The following is a 17,662-nucleotide window of genomic DNA, read 5'->3' on the forward strand; positions in this document are numbered from 1 at the left end:
TATTTTCCCACCATAATGCAGTTTCATTTTAGCCCACAGCCATGGTTTTCTGACTTAGTTTGTAAGGTGGTAAGCATGCCATATGAAGAGTGATTGAAAAACAAGGGGATGGTTAGCCTAGAGAAGAGACATCATGTGCAAGAGAAGTATTCTGCTTGGCTCCAGGAAGCAGAACTAGGAAAAGAAGGGGGAGGGGAAGTATTGATATGATTTAAGGAAAAACTTCTGGTCAAGTGGAGCTCTTCTAGAGTGGAAAAAGCTTTGTTAAGAGGTAGTGAGCTGCTTCCATCAAATGAGTTATTCAAGGGAAGTGAATGATCATTTGCTAAAGATGCTGTAGGGATGGTTTCCTGCTCAGATAGAAATTGGATTTGATGGTTCCCGTTCCCAAGATTCTGTGATTTTGTGGTAGACAGGCCATATAATCAACCAATCAACAAGCATTTAGCAAGTGCTATTGTATGCTGGGTAGCCAAAGAGAAAAATGAAACAGTCCCTGTCCTCAAGAAACTCCTACTCTATCAAAACAATAATATGAGGCACCAGATTGGCAGCTCATGTGTTATATGAAATCCTAAAAGAATTAGAGGGAAGTCTTTAGTACACTGAGTGGGTTCTGTTTGGATGGTTTCTTTTTGTTCTGGGTATCATATTTTTGAAAGGATAAGTTGGCTATTGCCCAGAAGAGGGGATCAGAATGTCAAAGAACCTTGAGGCCATGTCATATGAAGTTTTAAAGATTAGGGGATGTTTAGTCTGAAGAAAAAAGAAAATATGATGCATATAATAACTATATTCAAGTTTTTATGTTTTACACATAGCAGGTGCTTAACAAATGTTGAATTGGAAGGAATTGAATGGATTCCTTTGGAAGGACTGACATGTGGAAGAACTATTGGATATTCTCTGCTTGGTCCCAGAAGGATGTAGTGGGAGTCATAAGAGGCAAAGTTAGGATTGAAGATAGAGAAAACTTCCTAACAATGAGAGCTTGTCCTGAAGCAGAATGGTCTGCTTTGAGACTAGTGGATCCCTCTCACTGGAGGCCTTCAAGAAAAGACTAGATAACTTCTTGTTAGATTATTGAAAGGGGAATTCTTGGTCAGATATGGGCTTTCTGACCAAGATTAGACTCCTTGACCTATTCTGAAATTATGTGATTTTTAGAATCTTCACATGGTTCATGTGGGCCATAAAAATATGGAGGGGTTAAGATGGAAACAAGAGTAGGGAACTGGGGATCTGATCAAGTTTGAAAATATATGTATGTCACTGTTCTGGTGATACACAGAGAGGAAATGACAGAGAGGAACCATTGCACAGGGACAAAGGACCTCTCACAACCCATCAACTTGAATTCCTCCCCCACTCCACCCAATTCCTCTAGGATGAAGGAGACACTGATGAGACATGTAAATTATTCATCCTGGCCAGAAACAAAAGTGGAGATGTCATTTTATTTCATTCATTAAGGCTATAGGAACTCAGATTAGAGAACCCTAGCCAATATCTGACCTTACCTTCCCGAACTGAGCCCTTGTAGCGAACTACAGGTTTAAGTGAATCTCTTTGGAGCTTTCCCCGAGACTGTACTCCTTTGGAAGTCCTTAAGGACAGCCTTAGGAGTAGAGTTTTTCTTTTTTTCTTTGGTACTATTTGAAACTTCAGTATAGGCTAATAACCGTTCAGAAAATCCAGTTAAGGCACTATCTGTGTGACCTTAAGCAGGTATTTTCCCTTCTCTGGGCATTGGTATTCTTCTATATAAAATAAGTTAAAATTGAGGATTCTCTAATAGTCCATGACTGCTTTGAGGTTTTTTGGGAAGGGAGTGCTCTTGGCATCCTAAGGAATCTTTGGAACGGCAAGGTGTGGAAAAATCTCAACTTCCTCATTGGTAGATGACATGCATGTGTATATACATGCACACATATAAAACATACATATAGGCATGCAAACACATATGAACAAGTACACCATATACATACATACAAATACATATATCCACCTATGCAAATACATACATACACAAAATACACACATATACATATAAATATGTACATACATGCAGCAAAACATATTTATATACAAATATATACATATGCATATGTACACACAAGTACATATATTACATATGTAAATATGTGTATGTATAACACATGTAAATATATAATATTAGAATGAACATTGGCATGGAAATTGGGAGATTCCAGATCTGTTGCTAATATTTCGTGCAAGCTTTGGCAAATTGTATTCCTATTCTGGATCTCACGATTCCTTGTCAGTAAAAGGAATGGGTTAGATAAGATGCTCCCTGAAGTACTTTTTAATTCTGACAATCTATGCTCTTAAGTCTCTTCTGAGTTCTGGCGTTCTCTGTAGTAAGATCCTTTCCATTTCCGATATTCTGTGTTCTAAAGAGCAGTTCTGTGTTCTGTGTTCTAAGGTCTCTCTCAGCTCTGACATTCTATGGGTGTCTTTACTGACTCTCAGTAGAAGAGGTGACAGTTGGGACATGCTATCTCTCATTACTAAATAAGTATGGTTATCCCCTAAATCAGATGTGACTTGCACCACAACATGGATAATTAAATTAAATATTGATGTGTGGGGGCTGGAGGGAGAGGCTGAGTAACAGGATTGCCATTTCTAATGAACATCCTGCAGCAATGGTCCCATTAGGGCTATAAGCTACCCTTCCAAATAGCAATACCAACAGCAGAGATAGCTTTGAACAAGACTGATTCATAGGGACCTTCTTGTCCTACTAGGCACCATGTTGTCCTTTTGGAGAGAGAGGTTCCTCTTTCTGTTGGGTTGATGACCTGATGAGCTGCTAGAGGTGGCAATGGTTGCTCTTATATCAGAAGTTAAGTGGAACTATTGGCAAATTTCCAGGAGGGTATATATAACCTTCTCCTTATCCTCTGCCCATGGTGATGTGGGGCAGGGCATGCTGGTGGGAGAGGAATCGCTTTCTCATCTTGAAGTGCAGTCTTGGCCAGAGCAGGATTTAGTAGCCTGGAACTTAGAATGTTTGAGCTAGAAGTACCCTTAGAATAGAGAATGTTTGAGCTGGAAGATCCTTGAGATTATAAAATATTAGTGCTAGGAAAGATTTTAAAACATAAAATGGGAGAGCTGAGAGAAAGAAACCTTCGAATATACAATATCACAGTTGGGAGGGATATTAGAATAGAGAATATTACTGCTGAAAAGGACTTTAGGACCTAGAATATTTGATTTAGGATTATCCTCAGAACATATTATGTCTGACTTTAAGAAACTTTTGGTTATAAAATATTAGCTCTAGAAGGGACTTAGAACATAGAATGCTTGATGTAGAAGCGCACTTAGATTATTTTCTGTCCAATGGCTAATGCAGAAATTTGTTTTGCATGACTTCATATTTGCAATTTTTAAAAAAGCCTTCTCAATGGTAGGAGATAGTGGAAAGGAGAGAATTAGGAAGTGAAAAAAAAAAGAATAAAAAAAGCTCTGCTTTAAAAAATTAAAAAAAAATATAGATGTCAAACCCAAAGGGATTTTATAGGTCATAAAGGTTACAGATGGAAGGACCCTTAGAATACAGAAAGTGCTTTGTAGAAGTTTAAAGCAATACATAAATGTAAACTATTATTATTTTAATATGTCAGACTAGAGAATGTTAGGGTGGAAGAGACTTTGAAGATCATTGGATTTTGTGCTTCATTTTACAGATTTGGAGATTAAGGTCTAGAGAAAGAGAGAAAGTCATTCCCCCAGGGTCACGAAGAGAGTTACTGTAGTGGCTGGGTGGGGACTAGAATCAAGCTTTTCTCATTCCCAATATTGGACTTTTTCTTTTTATCTTTTTCCTCACTAAGTCATCTACTGCAATGATAAGACATGGGCATTGGGAGAAAGGAGAAGCAGAGAAACTAGGAATCATCAGAAAGTGAGGAGGGGAAGAGAAAGAGGAGAAAAAGATAAGTGGCAAAAAGAGAGGAGCGTATTCATCAGGAGGCCAGAGAGAGACTGCGGCTCCTTTACCTGGAAGACCTCAGTCCTGGTATCTCGTGCTCCGGGTTTCTACATCCAGAGACCCTTGCCCTGCATTTTCAGGGCAGCTTTGGAGTGTTTCCTGGATGCAGGCCCTGCCCGGGTGGCTGCAATCGACTCTCAGGAAAAGATTGCAGCAGAAGGGGCAGCTTAGCGCAGCTTTCTCCTCCTCCTGTCTCTTTTCCCCCTTCCGTTTGACAGCGGGGCCCAACCCCTCTCCTCGCTTCTTCCCGCTTCTCCACCCCCATCTTCGCCTTCTTTGGTAGCTCTTTGCTTCTCTAGAAATCTCCCTCCCCCAAAGCCCTAGTGCCTTCAGTGAACTCAGGGGGTTCACGGATTGGTGATGCGGGGAAACAGCTATGCCCCGAGCTGGGGTGCGGGCGGGCGTTGGGAGAGAAGGAGATGTTGGGGCTTCTGGAGAGAACGGAGAGAAGGGAGAGGGAGTGGAGCGGGAAGGGCCCAAGGAGAGGGCCACTGAAAGGGGAAGAGGGGTGGATCAGGAGAGGAGCTGGTGGGTAGAGAGAGGGGGTGAAGTGAGGTGGGAGGAGGGAGGGAGGAGCTGGGATGCGAATGGAGCGAGGAACTGGAAGGAATGGGGAGAAAGGGGTAAGTGTGGGGCGGGGAGGAGAAGGGGAAGAGAAAGAAAGGAGACCTGGAGGGGAAGAGGGAGGAGATGAAACTGAGTGGGGAAGAAAGATCTGGAGGGGGGACTTGGGGAACTGAATAGAGAGGGCAGGGTAATGGAGGGGTGGGGCGGGCCCGACCTTGACCCCCGGAGAAGTGGGGAGAGAGGTAGCAGAGGGAGGCTCTGAGACACCCTGTCTGCAGCACCCCCACCCCCCAACCAAGCTCTGCCTCCGCCCAGTCTTCTTAGGCTCCTTTCCTCTCCAACCCCCTACCCTATTCTCCCGCTTCTAGCCCACTGGGAAGAGGAGTGGAGGGGCTTGCTGCCAGCGTTGCCCGGCCCGAGGTGGGGGTCTCGGAAGGCAAACTCTCTCCTTACAAATGACTGAATGATAATACGCCTCTCCCCTCCCCCTCCCCCTCCAATGTATGGAGCCGCGCGGGCCGCCGCAGACCCTCTTCATCTGGAAATGCTTTTTAATTAATTCCATTCATTAATACTGCTTGTCATGGCTAAACTCCTGAGACTTCACAAAAACTTGGCTTCTGCAGTTGTCAACACATTTCGGCGAAACATATGTTTTTGAAATGCTTTCTGATAACACTGCGGTTTCTCATATGCAGAGTGCACTACTTAGGGTATTAAATGGAGAAGTGGATTCATGGCCCGCCCGGGGTGGGGGACTCTGAGGCGTGGGGGCCGGGGCTGGGCAGAGGAGGGGGTGGCTTCCCTTCCCATAGGTCCCGCCCTGCCCGGAGGACCCGGATTCCAGAGCTTTGGCGAGAGGGCTCCCGATTCTGGCGGGCTGGTGGGAGGGTGGCAGTCCTTGGGGGTGGGGGTGGAGGGTGGGATGTTGCGTCAGTTTAGGCCTTTAGTTTAGGAGGAAAAAGTCTCCTCCCTCTACCTCTTGAGGCCCCTAACAAACTGCTTCATAGGAAGAGCGCATCTTTTCCCCGAGCTCTTGGCATCCATGAGCTCATTCGATCCTCCCAGGCGCCATGTGGGGTAAATATTACAGAGAGCGTTATCGTCCTGTCAGAATAAAAACCTGGGGCTCAGATGGTGCAGAGACTTGCCTGTGTCTTGAGCAGCCAGTGAGCTGAACCCAGATTCTCCTCACTTCAGGTTCAGCTTCCTGTAAGTTTGTGATCTTGGGGGAAGAAGAGGGACGAAACTCTCGCTATCGATAGGGAGCTCAGCTCCTTCAATAACTTAATAGACGTTGTTGTTGTTCAGTGTCTGAATCTAAGGGACCCCATGGGGTTTGTTCGTGGGGTTTTCTTGGGAAAGAACATGGAATGATTTGCCGTTTCTTTCTCCAGTGTGTCCCTATTTTACAGATGAACAACTGAGGCAAATAGGGACTACACGACTTGCCCAGAGTCACACAGTTGACAAATGTCTGAGATCACATATGATCTCAGATATTCTGGATTCCAAGACTGATGCTCTATTCATGGTACCACTTACCTGCTTAGTTAGATAGATGCCTTTTATCAACTGCTGTGGTCAAAATGCGAAATCATGTGGTCGTTTCTGACACAAGCCTCACTTAGTTTAGCTAGGTTGATTCTCACTGAAGACTTTACACCTTATCGAAAAGTTCCAGAGCTCTCTTTTGGCTTTGCTTTCTGTAACTCAGAGTCATCAAAAGACAATGTTAGTGGATGGAAAATAGTATTGTCTAACATTTAGATAGCTCCTCAAGTCTAAGAAATGTTATATTTACTACAATTCAGGTGGTTCCTGTAATGGCTTTTCAAGGAAGACATAGCAGGTATTATTTTATCCTTATTTTGACAAATAAAGAAACTGAGGCTTGGAAGGGTAAGATGACTTGTTACGCAGCTAGTAAGTGATGGAGCTGGGATTCAAACAGCTTTCTTGACTTCAAATTCAATGCTCTTTCTAGAACAGGATAACTAAAACCTAAGTTCCTTTTTCCTGAACAGCTGTCTAGCCTACTTTAATCTACAGAGGGTTCTTTATTCCTTGAGGAGGTCAGAAACAAATGAAATTAAAAGCTCCTTCTTATAAGAGATCTGCCACTCCTTCCCTTCTTGTTTAGTTTAGTTTATTTCAACAAATTTTTTAAAAAAGGGGTAAGTCTAAAACACCGTCCTTGGTGCTGGGGATACAAAGATTAAAAAACAAACAAACAAAAACTCAGTCCCTACCCTCAAAAAGTTAATATTCTACTTGGAGGTAGTGGAAAATGTATGTACATAGGTAATTATCACTCCTACAAAAGAGGATATATGAGAGAGCAAAAGAAAGACTGAGGTAAGCTCCTCTAGGAAAATATGGAAGGGAGATATTTTTCAGCGAACAGAGGAGAGGGCATCTGGGCTGAGTCTCCAAAAAAAGAGGATTTTGAAAGATGGAGAGAAGGAAGGAAAGCATGTTTGAGACATAGCTTATGCAAAAGCATGGAGGTTGGAAGTTATAACATGAAACTGGTCATCAGGGAATATTTCTGGAATGCCGTTCATGAGACCAAAATGGTCTAAGGAAATTTGAAGAGATCACTTTCAGCTGGGAGGAATGGAGAGAAACTTATGGAAAACTTCATGGAGGAATCAGCTTTCAAGCTGGGCCTTACAGGAAAGGAAGGGCTGAGATGGGAAGAAGTATGGGAGGAGTACTGCTACAAGCAGAAATAGAAAGGATTCTGGGTATAAGGGGGATAGTATGTGCAAGTGTTTGGAAGTGGGATATGTCCGGTAGAACTCAAGGAATAGATAGTAGTTCAATTTGACTAGTACAATCAAAGTAATTTAAAACCATTTGGGGAGGGCCTTAAAGACTGGGTTAAAGAGTTTACTTCTTAAGCTAGAGGCAATAGGGAGTCACTAAAGGTCTCTGAATGAGGGAGTGATATGGTTCTATTTGTAGCTTGGAAGATTAATTTGGAAATTGCTATAGAAGATGAATTGGCAAGGAAAATGGCTAGAGGTAGGGCAGGAGTATGCTGGTAAATGTTTAACAATCAGGTTTTCCAGGGGAAAACATGTATGCACACACACTTTTACATTTAACCATTAGTATTAGCATTTTTTGAAGCCTAGACAATTGAAAAAGTAATAAACCAAGCCCAGTTTGTAGTGATTGTTTGCTACTTAATTGCTCACTAAGATTTTAACAAGCTGGTTAATTCTGGCTCCAGCACACTCCTGAAGCAGGGAGATATTATAATAGACTAGTGAAGAGATAATGATTAGGCTGCTGGCCTTGAATATGGAGTAAATGGAATGGAGATGTGAAAGTGGGATGGACAGGACTTCTTACAGGATTAGACAATGGGGATGAGAGATAAGGAAAGTCAAAGATGACTCCAGACAGGACTCCAAGGTTGAGAACTGAGAAGATGATAGTGCCATTAACAAAAAAAGAAATTGGAAGGAGAAATTCACAAAAGAATCACATTTTCATTCAAATTTACCAGATATTCATTATATACTTCAACAACAATACTAGATGATGACCAGTTCTGATGGATCAGGCCATCCTCAGCAACGAGATCAACCAAATCATTTCTAATGGAGCAGTAATGAACTGAACTAGCTATACCCAGAAAAAGAACTCTGGGAGATGACTAAAAACCATTACATTGAATTCCCAATCCCTATATTTATGCACACCTGCATTTTTGACTTCCTTCACAAGCTAATTGTACAATAATTCAGAGTCTGATTCTTTTTGTACAGCAAAATAATGTTTTGGTCATGTATACTTATTGTGTATCTAAGTTATATTTTAATATATTTAACATCTACTGGTCATTAATGGAGCAGTAATGAACTGAACTAGCTATACCCAGAAAAAGAACTCTGGGAGATGACTAAAAACCATTACATTGAATTCCCAATCCCTATATTTATGCACACCTGCATTTTTGATTTCCTTCACAAGCTAATTGTACAATAATTCAGAGTCTGATTCTTTTTGTACAGCAAAATAATGTTTTGGTCATGTATACTTATTGTGTATCTAAGTTATATTTTAATATATTTTAACATCTACTGGTCATCCTGACATTTAGGGGAGGGGGTGGGGGGGTAAGAGGTGAAAAATTGGAACAAGAGGTTTGGCAATTGTTAATGCTGTAAAGTTACCCATGTATATATCCTGTAAATAAAAGGCTATTAAATAAAAAAAAAAAAATTTACCAGATATTGCCAAAAATTCTTCTTAATCCATGAGAGATATGTTTAGAGTGAAAAAGCTTTACTAAGGAATGAAGGATAAAGATAAAATAAGACAAACCAATATGAAAGAACATAGAACTGTTGGGTTCTGTGCTTAGCACAGTGCCTGGCACATGGTGGGTACTTAATAAATAAATAAATATTGATTGATTGATTCTATATTTATATAGATAATATAATAATTATATTATATAAATAATTCTAATTATTTATTATATAAGCCCAGTGCCTCTGGTCCTTGCACTCCCTTGTTCAAAAAACAAAACAATCATCTGTGACTTCTCTTTCTTTCTTTCTTTCTTTCTTTCTTTCTTTCTTTCTTTCTTTCTTTCTTCTTTCTTTCTTTCTTTCTTCTTTCTTTCTTTTTTTTTCTGAGACAGTTGGGGTTAAGTGACTTGCCCAGGTCCTATTTTTTCCTATTATTTCCAAGATAAAATATTATTCCTTAGCCTGTCATTCAAATTGCTTCACAATCTGGTTCCAATCCACCTTTCTAGTCTAACCCTATCTATACACCATGCACACTTGGTTTCAGTCCAACAGAACTGATTCACTATCTCCTAGTCAAGTTCTTCTTTTCCATACAGATTCACAGGTCAAGCTCCCCATGTCCCTCCTTTTCCCTCATTCCAGGAAATCATCAGCAGAAACAACAAACATTTATGAAGCACCTCCTTTGTGTAAAACACTGTGTATGTCTGCCCAGTCCTTCATGCAGCTCACAGTCTACCAATATAACTATGATACATAGTATTAAAGGACAAGTTTATGAGAGAATGGCAAAGTAGAGACTAAGTGAGATCTGAATGGAAAGATCCTTACTGTGGAGATGGGAGAGGGGGAGGATTGAGATCAGAGAAGACTTCTTGGAAAAGGAGGTTTTGGGTTTAGGATTTTGAGTTGCTGTTCAGCAGTTTTAGAAAGGGAGGAAGGCTGTACTAATACTCCCTCATTCCAGCATCTTAGTTCCACCTGTAGAAATCTTCCTTCAAGGTTCAGGTAATAAGAAGCTTTCCATGTTCCTCAAATTTCCCTAGAATATTTTATCCCCATCACACCTCTCATTTATTGTATTCCTCAGTAGAAGGTAAGCTCCTTGAGGCAAGGGATTGTGTTACCTTTCATATGTGTGTGTGTGTGTGTGTGTGTGTGTGTGTATGTGTGTGAGCTTAAGCAATGTTGAATTGAATCTGCCACAGTGAGCTCATCTGACTCCTTCTTCAATACCCTGCCCCATTTCTATATGTGTCTTTGCCCCCTTCATGAACAAGTTTTCTCAAACACTGATGGAGAGGGGATGTATAAATCGGAAGTTCCTGATTCTGCTTAGTCCATGGTTTTGTTGAATGAAAAGTGTACTGTGCCTGTGTCTGACTTAGGTTTGGCTTTATACACTTTCTACATATAAGTGCTGGGCCCAAAGTCAAGAAGACACATCTTCATGAGTTCATATTCAGACTCAGACACTCACTAGTTATGTGATTCTGGGCAAGTCACTTTAACCATGTTTGCTTCAGTTTCCTTGTATGTAACATGAGCTGGAGAAGGAAATGGCAAACTACTACAGTATCTTTACTAAGAAAACTCCTAATGGGATCAAAGAGTCAGACAGGAATTAAAAATGATTGAACAAACACATGTAGATAGGGCTGATTCTTTCCATAAGTAAAATTCAGCAATATCAGCTACTCAAGCTAAAATCTTTTAGTCCCTTAGAATCATTCCTTCTGTGATTCTCAGGCCAATTTGGAGAGCATCTTTTTGCTTTCAAAACTTCTCTCTTGGTCAAGTCAGAAACTACAGGCTCTTCAGATTCATTGAAGGTAGTGATCATGTTCCTTTAGTCTTTTCCCTTTTTCAGAAGATCATTCTCCAGTAAGAGAAGAAAGTTTATAAACCCACATCTGTGGTGAGTCTTGTGGCCAAGAGTAGTGATGTGGAAGACTGGTGTAAGCTGGTCCAAGAGGCCAGGAGGGAAGATAAGTGCACTGGCCTTGGAAAGTAGGAGACCTGAGGTCTAATCCAAGATCCAGTGCTTATAAGTGTATCATTTGGGGCATAGGCAAGGCACTTAGCTATCCCAATTAAAGCAATATGATTCAGTGGAATGGTGTGCTGAATCTGGAATGAGAGAACCTGTTTCAAATTCCAGATTTTCCATGTATAACTTTGAGCAAATTATTTTATCTTTCTAGGCCCTGATTTTCTCCTTTGTAAAAGAAACATGGCAGACTGGGTGGCCTCTAAGGTTCTTTCCCGCTCTAAATTTATGATTGTGTCCCCAGGATCCTCATTTGTAAAAATAATTTTTATTTCTATAGAGCTCTAACTTTTACAAAGCACTTCTCTCCCCACTGGGAGGTAGGTAATGCAAGAATGCCTCCTCTGTTTTGTAACTTCCCTGTAGAGCCTTAGACAAACAAAGTTCTTTGCTCTGGATCTGGTAGCCAACAAGTGGTCCAATCAGGCCTTCTGAGTACTAGTCTAATGTTGTAGTTTTTTCTTTTTCTTTCTTTTTTTTTTTTTAGGATAACTCTTTTTTTTTTTACTTTACATATGTTTATTTAATTTTTTTCTCTTTTTATTCTACATATATGTTTGCTTAATTTTTAATCGCAAGCTCATTTTCATTCAATATATTTGTTTAATTTTTAATCCAAATAAAAATCTATTTTTGTTTTTTGAAGTTAAATTTAAAATTGAAATAAAGATCTATTTCCTCTGTTTCCTATCTCCCGACCTCCTACTAGAAAAAGCAAAGCAAAACAAAACCCTTATAACAAATATGAATAGTCAAGCAAAGCAAATTCCCTCATTGACCATGTCTAAAAAATATATGTCTCATTCTGTCTAACGTTCTTTGTGCTATTCCACAAATTTGTATTCCTTCCTTCACTGGGTGGTTGGGCACAAAGCACTTTGTAAACTTTAAAAGACTCTAGAAATGGGAACTGTTATTATTCTTTCATTAAGGCAAGACCATGCCTCCAGACTCAAGAGCTCAGCCCCAACACTGTTTCCTACTAACAGAGGTAAACGAGCCAAAGCATAACCCAGGCTAGAGCCCATTTGGTTTCCCCGATCTCTCATCATGGAAGGAGCAGGGAGAGAATGATGGGCTACTGATACTGACAGTATGTTGAAGGAGGCCTATGGGGTATCACTCATAGAATATATCTAAAAAGGGCATTTTTCATTCAACCAACTCATGGACGAAGCAGAATCAGGAACCTGAAAAGTAAGGGTCTTTTGAGACTTCTAATTTACACTTCCCCTCTCCATCGATCTTTCAGAGGACCTCTTTCTATAGTGTCCATCACAGAGTTACTCAGTCTTTGCTGAAACACTCCCAGAGGAGGGAAGCTCATTACTTCTACAAAATTTTTGGGAAGCTCTAATTGTTGAGGCAGCTAGGTGGTAGAGTAAATAGAGCTCTGGGCTTGAATCTTGCCTCTGATATTTATCAGTTGTGTGACCCTGAGCAAGTCACTTAACAAATCTCAGCTTTGGTTTCCCATCTGTCAAATGGCAGTAATAATACCCCCTACTCCACAAGGTTATTATAAGAAGTATTTGTTATTGTAAAGTGCTATTATTATCATTATAGTAAGTTCAGTGTGATCCTGGAATTTTGGTCCTAGCTGGGATGCCTTAGCCAAGTACCTTTGAATAAGTAAGCTGCACCTTTCTGAATCTCAGTTTGGGGAAATACTACTATTTCTATAGGCCTTATAACAGTTGTAGAGGATGCTATTTATGGATGTTAAATAATATAAATGTTGGTTGTAGTTGATATTGTTATTATTAATGAATACATTAAGCCCACATTTTTTTCTTTGTGATTTTCAACTTTAGGCCATGGCTCAGTTAATGTATTGCAAAAATGGACTTGCTGGGAGTCAAGAGGTCTGTGTTCAAATTCTCCCTCAGCTTCTTCACTTGAAATGTGTCTTTGGGTAAGCACCATTCCCTTCTCTGTATTTTAGTTTCTTCCTCCATAAAATGATGCAAATAGAAATTTCTGCACCTGGGACAAGTGGCAAGTGAGGTGGAGGTAGGCTCCTTTGGAAGTATCTCTATATTGGAAGAGGGGAGGAGAAGTTTTCTGGGACTCAGTGACATTTGTAATGTGTTGGAAGGGAAGGTAGGATATTCTATATTCTAAAGGCTACTGTTACTGTAGGGTAGGATAGGGTATGCAGGGAAGGAAGAGCTCTTGGGACAACAATGTTGATGTCCTTTAAAAATTTGCCCTTGGGGCAAAGTACCAGTTGCCCTGCCCTAGTTTTAGTTTGGACTAGCTGATTTCTAATCATCTGGTTTTTGTGGATATATGATTCTCTCTCTTCCTCTGGATTTGATGCTAGAAAGACCTAAATCTGAATCCTACTTCAGGCACTGTTAGCTAGGTGACTTTGGGCAAACTACTTAGTTTTCCTGGGACTCACTTTCTTGATCTGTAAAATATGTTTCCCATGGAAGGGAGAGGCAGCTCTAATGAAAGGGAAAGTCAGAGAGCCTGGGGGAGCAGGTTTCCATCCATCCAGTGGCAGTAGCATTCCTGGATGTGTGTCATGGAGTCGGGCGGGCCGGGCATGGGGGTGTGGGGAGGAGGCCGACAGCCGGTCCACAAGCCCCGCTTTCATCCTGCTTAACAAGGCCCCCTCAGTATACCCCATCGGCTGTGCAAACACGCACATCTGGGCCGTGGGCTGGGGGAGGGGGGAAGCGGAACTCCCCCACAGCTGGCTGGGTGCTCCTGACCTTTGGGACAAAGGGAGCTTTGGTCATTGTGGGGACCCACTGCTCCCTTCTGACGACTTCAGAGCCCCTGAAGTCCCTGGTGAGTCCCTCCCCAGACCCAAAGACCCTCTACTTCCTCTGGCCATTCCTTCCCCACCCCCTCACCAGGGGTAACTGTGGCTTTTGCAGAACATTTTCCTGAGGGACACAGGCCCCTGAGCCTCCCCTGGCTATCAGTTTTCCCGAGTCCAATGGAATTAAGGTAGTGAGCTAAAAAAGAAATAAATCAGACTGTGGGCAATTAGAAAGGGCAGCCACCATCAAAATGTGTCCTCAGCACCAGTCCTGCCCTTCCTTGGTTCCTGCTATACTGGGCTCCGTTGGAGGGGTGGAGATGGGGTGGGTCAGGGGGAAAGAATCATTGGCTATAGGATATAAAGAAGGAAATAAGCAGGTATTAAGAGCCTACAATGTGTCACGTACTAAGTGCTTTAAAAATATCTCCTTTGATCCTTACAACAATCCTGGGAGATAGGTGTTAGTAACATACCCATTCTATAGTTGAGGAGCAGAAGTTAAGCGACTTGGCTAATAGTTAGTGTCAGGCTGGATTTGAACTTAAGCTTCCAGATTCCAGGCGTGGCATTCTGTGCACTATGGTGCCACCTAGGTTCCCTGGAATCAACAACACAACAAGACTCCAATTCAAATCTTGCCTCAGACATTAGTCCTGAGGCCCTGAACAAACCGCCTAAGTTCACCATGGCTCAGTTTCCTCTTCTGTAAAATGGGGATAATAATAGCACTTACTTACCAAGGTAGTTGTTAGGATCAAATGAAAGAACATATACAAAAGTGCCTTAAAAACCTTAAAACATTATATAAATCCTGGCTATTATTATTGGAAGAGATCTTGGCACATAGAAGAGAGAATGTTTGTAGAATGAGAGTGAGAAGGGATGTTAGCATATTGAACAAAGGATATCAGACACAGAAGATACCTTAGAACAATGTCAGATCTAAGCTTTAGATGGATAAATATATATATCCAGAACCTCAGCATCCAGCTGCAGTGATGTCAGCAAGTGCTGGCAACTTCCTAATCTTTGGCTACGTGCAAAATAAATAAGCTTCAGTCCCCACTCCAGAAATTCAGGGGCTGCTGGTGCAATCTTTCTGCTACTGGACCAAGAAAGCAGGGAGATGTGGACAGCAAGAATTGTCCCCTGCAGCCCTGTTTCAGGTTTTCTCTTCATTACTTTTTTTATTTCTCTGGGTTTAAATCACAGTCAGGTAAAAAGCTGACTCTTCTGCAAGTGGATGAGTTGCTTTTCAGCAATCAGTCTCATACCTTCTGCAGGATATTTTTTTTTAGGGGAGGAGAGGCAGAGTGCTGGAGTCCTTTGCTGACTTTGTGAGTTTCCCTTCTTTAATGCAGAGATTTGGAGAGCCTTTGGGGTGTCTGGAGGCCCTTTCAGTCATGTTGGGTCTATTTGACCATTTCTGTTGATCCTTTTTCTCACCCAAGTCTCCATAGTCACAAATGGCAGTTAAATACCTCCTCTATGAGACCTCTCCTTCCCCTCTCCCATCTCCATTTGCCCCACCTGAGCATTTTGTTTGAACCTCTTCTTGGCTCTTATCCCATTCTACTAATTAGTGTGTATATGTGACTTGGTTTCCTTCATGAATGAGATTGAACTTTTTGTGGGTATCAATCAACGAGCATTATTAAGTGCTTACTATGTGCCAAGCATTGGAAATACAAAAAGAAGGTGAAAAGCAGTTCACACAAGCTAAAAGTCACTTTAAGATCATTTAGTCTCATTTAGTCTCCCTCTCTCATTTGACAAGGGAGGGAACTGAGACAAGGGAGGGAACTGAAAGGGAAAGGGGCTTTTCCACAATTACCCATCAGGCCAGAGGCAGCCTTAGGATCTGACCCCAGGTTTCCAGACTCCCAGTCTAGCACCCATTCATCTAAGATGCTTCTTCTCAGGTGCTCTATTTCTGACCCCAGATGAATGGTGGGAACATGGAGTTCATGGCAGCTTCCTGGCTAGACTACCCATTTGTGACAGACTGGAGGGGGGGGCATCTGCTTCACTAATTCTGAAGCAAAAATTTTTAACTTTTTTTAATTGCATCTCTTCGTAAATGGTAATTAATAAATTAGCATTTATGCAAAACACCGTCATAGCTTGGCTAACATGTCATCTTCCTTCCCTAGCTGCAAAAATGTGAACGCTCCGAGGGACTGTAGACAGGCCTCCCCCCACCCCTACAGACAGTTCCATTTGACCCACGTCACAATGTGTGTGTGTGTGTGTGTGTGTGTGTCTGTGAAATGCCTGGCAGGAAAAAGAAGGGCCTTAGCCTGCCAGCTCTGGGACTGTGGAGCAGGCTCCCCTGGAAGACCAAATTTTTTCTCTTTCAGAGATGGTCTAAAACTCCTCAAGAATGGCCTCAGGGCTCAGAAATCTAGGTTAGACCTCTGAAAGACACTTGAACAAGGTAGGTCAGGTAGAAAAAATCCTGAATTTACAGATAATCTAGGTTTGATTTCTGGCATGTGCTATTTACTAACTGTGAGACTTTAGGCAAGTCTGTATTCAGAATTTCAGAATCCATCTGCAATGGTGTTAACAGACACCTGAATCTTGCAGCTCTTGGCAATTCACAAAATACATAGATCTCACTTCCAGTCTCCAAAAACCCTCTGGATTGCTGTTGCAATAGGTTCTGCTAATGGACAAAAGAAGTTGAGAGAGCAGGCCTCGGTTTTCTCATCTGTAGAATGGAGATGATACTAGTACCTAAAACGCGGGATTGTCCTTGGAAAGTGTCTTGCACACAGTAGGTACTGTTCCCCTTTCCCCTAATTTTCCACACTCCCAGTTCCCTGTCAGCGCTGAAATCCTATAGCATTCTCTCTCCCATATTCTCTGCATTCTCCCATTCTGGCATTCTTTGTTCTGATTCTCAAATCCCAAGCCTGTCCCTGGCGGGGTGACCCCATGGAGGTCGGTTCTCGGGAGTGCTTTGTTCCCAGCTTCCCGAGCGGCCGGCCGGCCGGCCGGCCCTTCCGCCCCTAGCCGGCCTTCCCGGCGGCGCTGGCGGCAGCGGCGGGGCCGAGCAGGACGAGCTCATGTTTTTTCATACCGGCTCCTGCGCTGGCTCGTTGCTGTCTGCCGTGGGTCGCGGAGGCACCCCCGCCTTGCCCGGCCCCGCCGCCTCTCCAGTGTACCATTCCCCTATTCCTCTGCTCACGCGGCTATTGTTCAAGATTGAATTGGTCCCAGGAAGCAGCGGAGCATGTGAAAGCCGCGATGAATTTTGCAAAGTGGCTTCAGGGCAGTAAAGCATGTCAGAAGAATAAGGTGCAAAATCCGAAAGTCCCAATTTAGAAATCGCAGCCAATGCTGCGGGCTCAGCCGAGGAAGGCAATACCCCGAGACGCAGGCTGGGCCTCCAGCGCGGGCTGCGGCGCTTCCCAGTACTATTCATAACAAAAGCATTTCACTTTGTGATTATATCCATTCTCTTGCTTGACCCTCCCGAGAACCCTGGGAGGGAAGTGGGTCCCGTGGGTGTGGATGACAGCCCCCATTTTACAGATGAGGAACGTGAGGCTGCCCACAGGGGCAAGGTCCCGCGGCTGCTAAATTGGCAAGAGCTGAGATTTGAACCCCGGGACTCCCGTGGTCTAGTGGCCTTTGTGCTCCCACTCGAGGCGTTCTCCGTCAGCCCCATCTACTAGAGTAGGAAACAATGACACGGAGGCTTGCAAAGTCAAATAAGTCCCCTTATTAAATCGGTTTATGTGCAATTAACCTGTTAGCCATCCTCTTATTACTCCCCGAAATTGACAGGCTGGTGAGAAGAGTGATGTCATTAACAGGTCTTTCTTTGCATTCTGCTTTTATTTAATAAGTGGCTCCCTCCCCCCTCTCACTTCTATCACACAACGTCTTTTATTGACTCTTCAGGAAATTAGGGCCTTTGGGGAAAATATAATGTTTCTTCTACTTGAGCTATCTCAGTT

General features: G+C 42.4%; 1 long non-coding RNA gene across 3 annotated transcripts in view; it reads left to right on the plus strand.

The window, feature by feature from the left end:
* Nucleotides 1-17,662, plus strand: part of LOC116422779 — a 62,588-nt gene that overhangs the window by 29,616 nt on the left and 15,310 nt on the right. For 2 of the 3 annotated variants that reach the window (XR_004233314.1, XR_004233313.1), the window contains one exon: nucleotides 12,730-12,830. This is a non-coding gene — a long non-coding RNA (uncharacterized LOC116422779). Of the gene's footprint in view, nucleotides 1-4,593; nucleotides 4,648-12,729; nucleotides 12,831-17,662 lie in introns of those variants that run through there. The other variant, XR_004233315.1, reaches the window with a different exon arrangement.

This window comes from Sarcophilus harrisii, chromosome 3 (genome assembly GCF_902635505.1).
Source record: "Sarcophilus harrisii chromosome 3, mSarHar1.11, whole genome shotgun sequence".
NCBI lineage: Eukaryota > Metazoa > Chordata > Mammalia > Dasyuromorphia > Dasyuridae > Sarcophilus > Sarcophilus harrisii.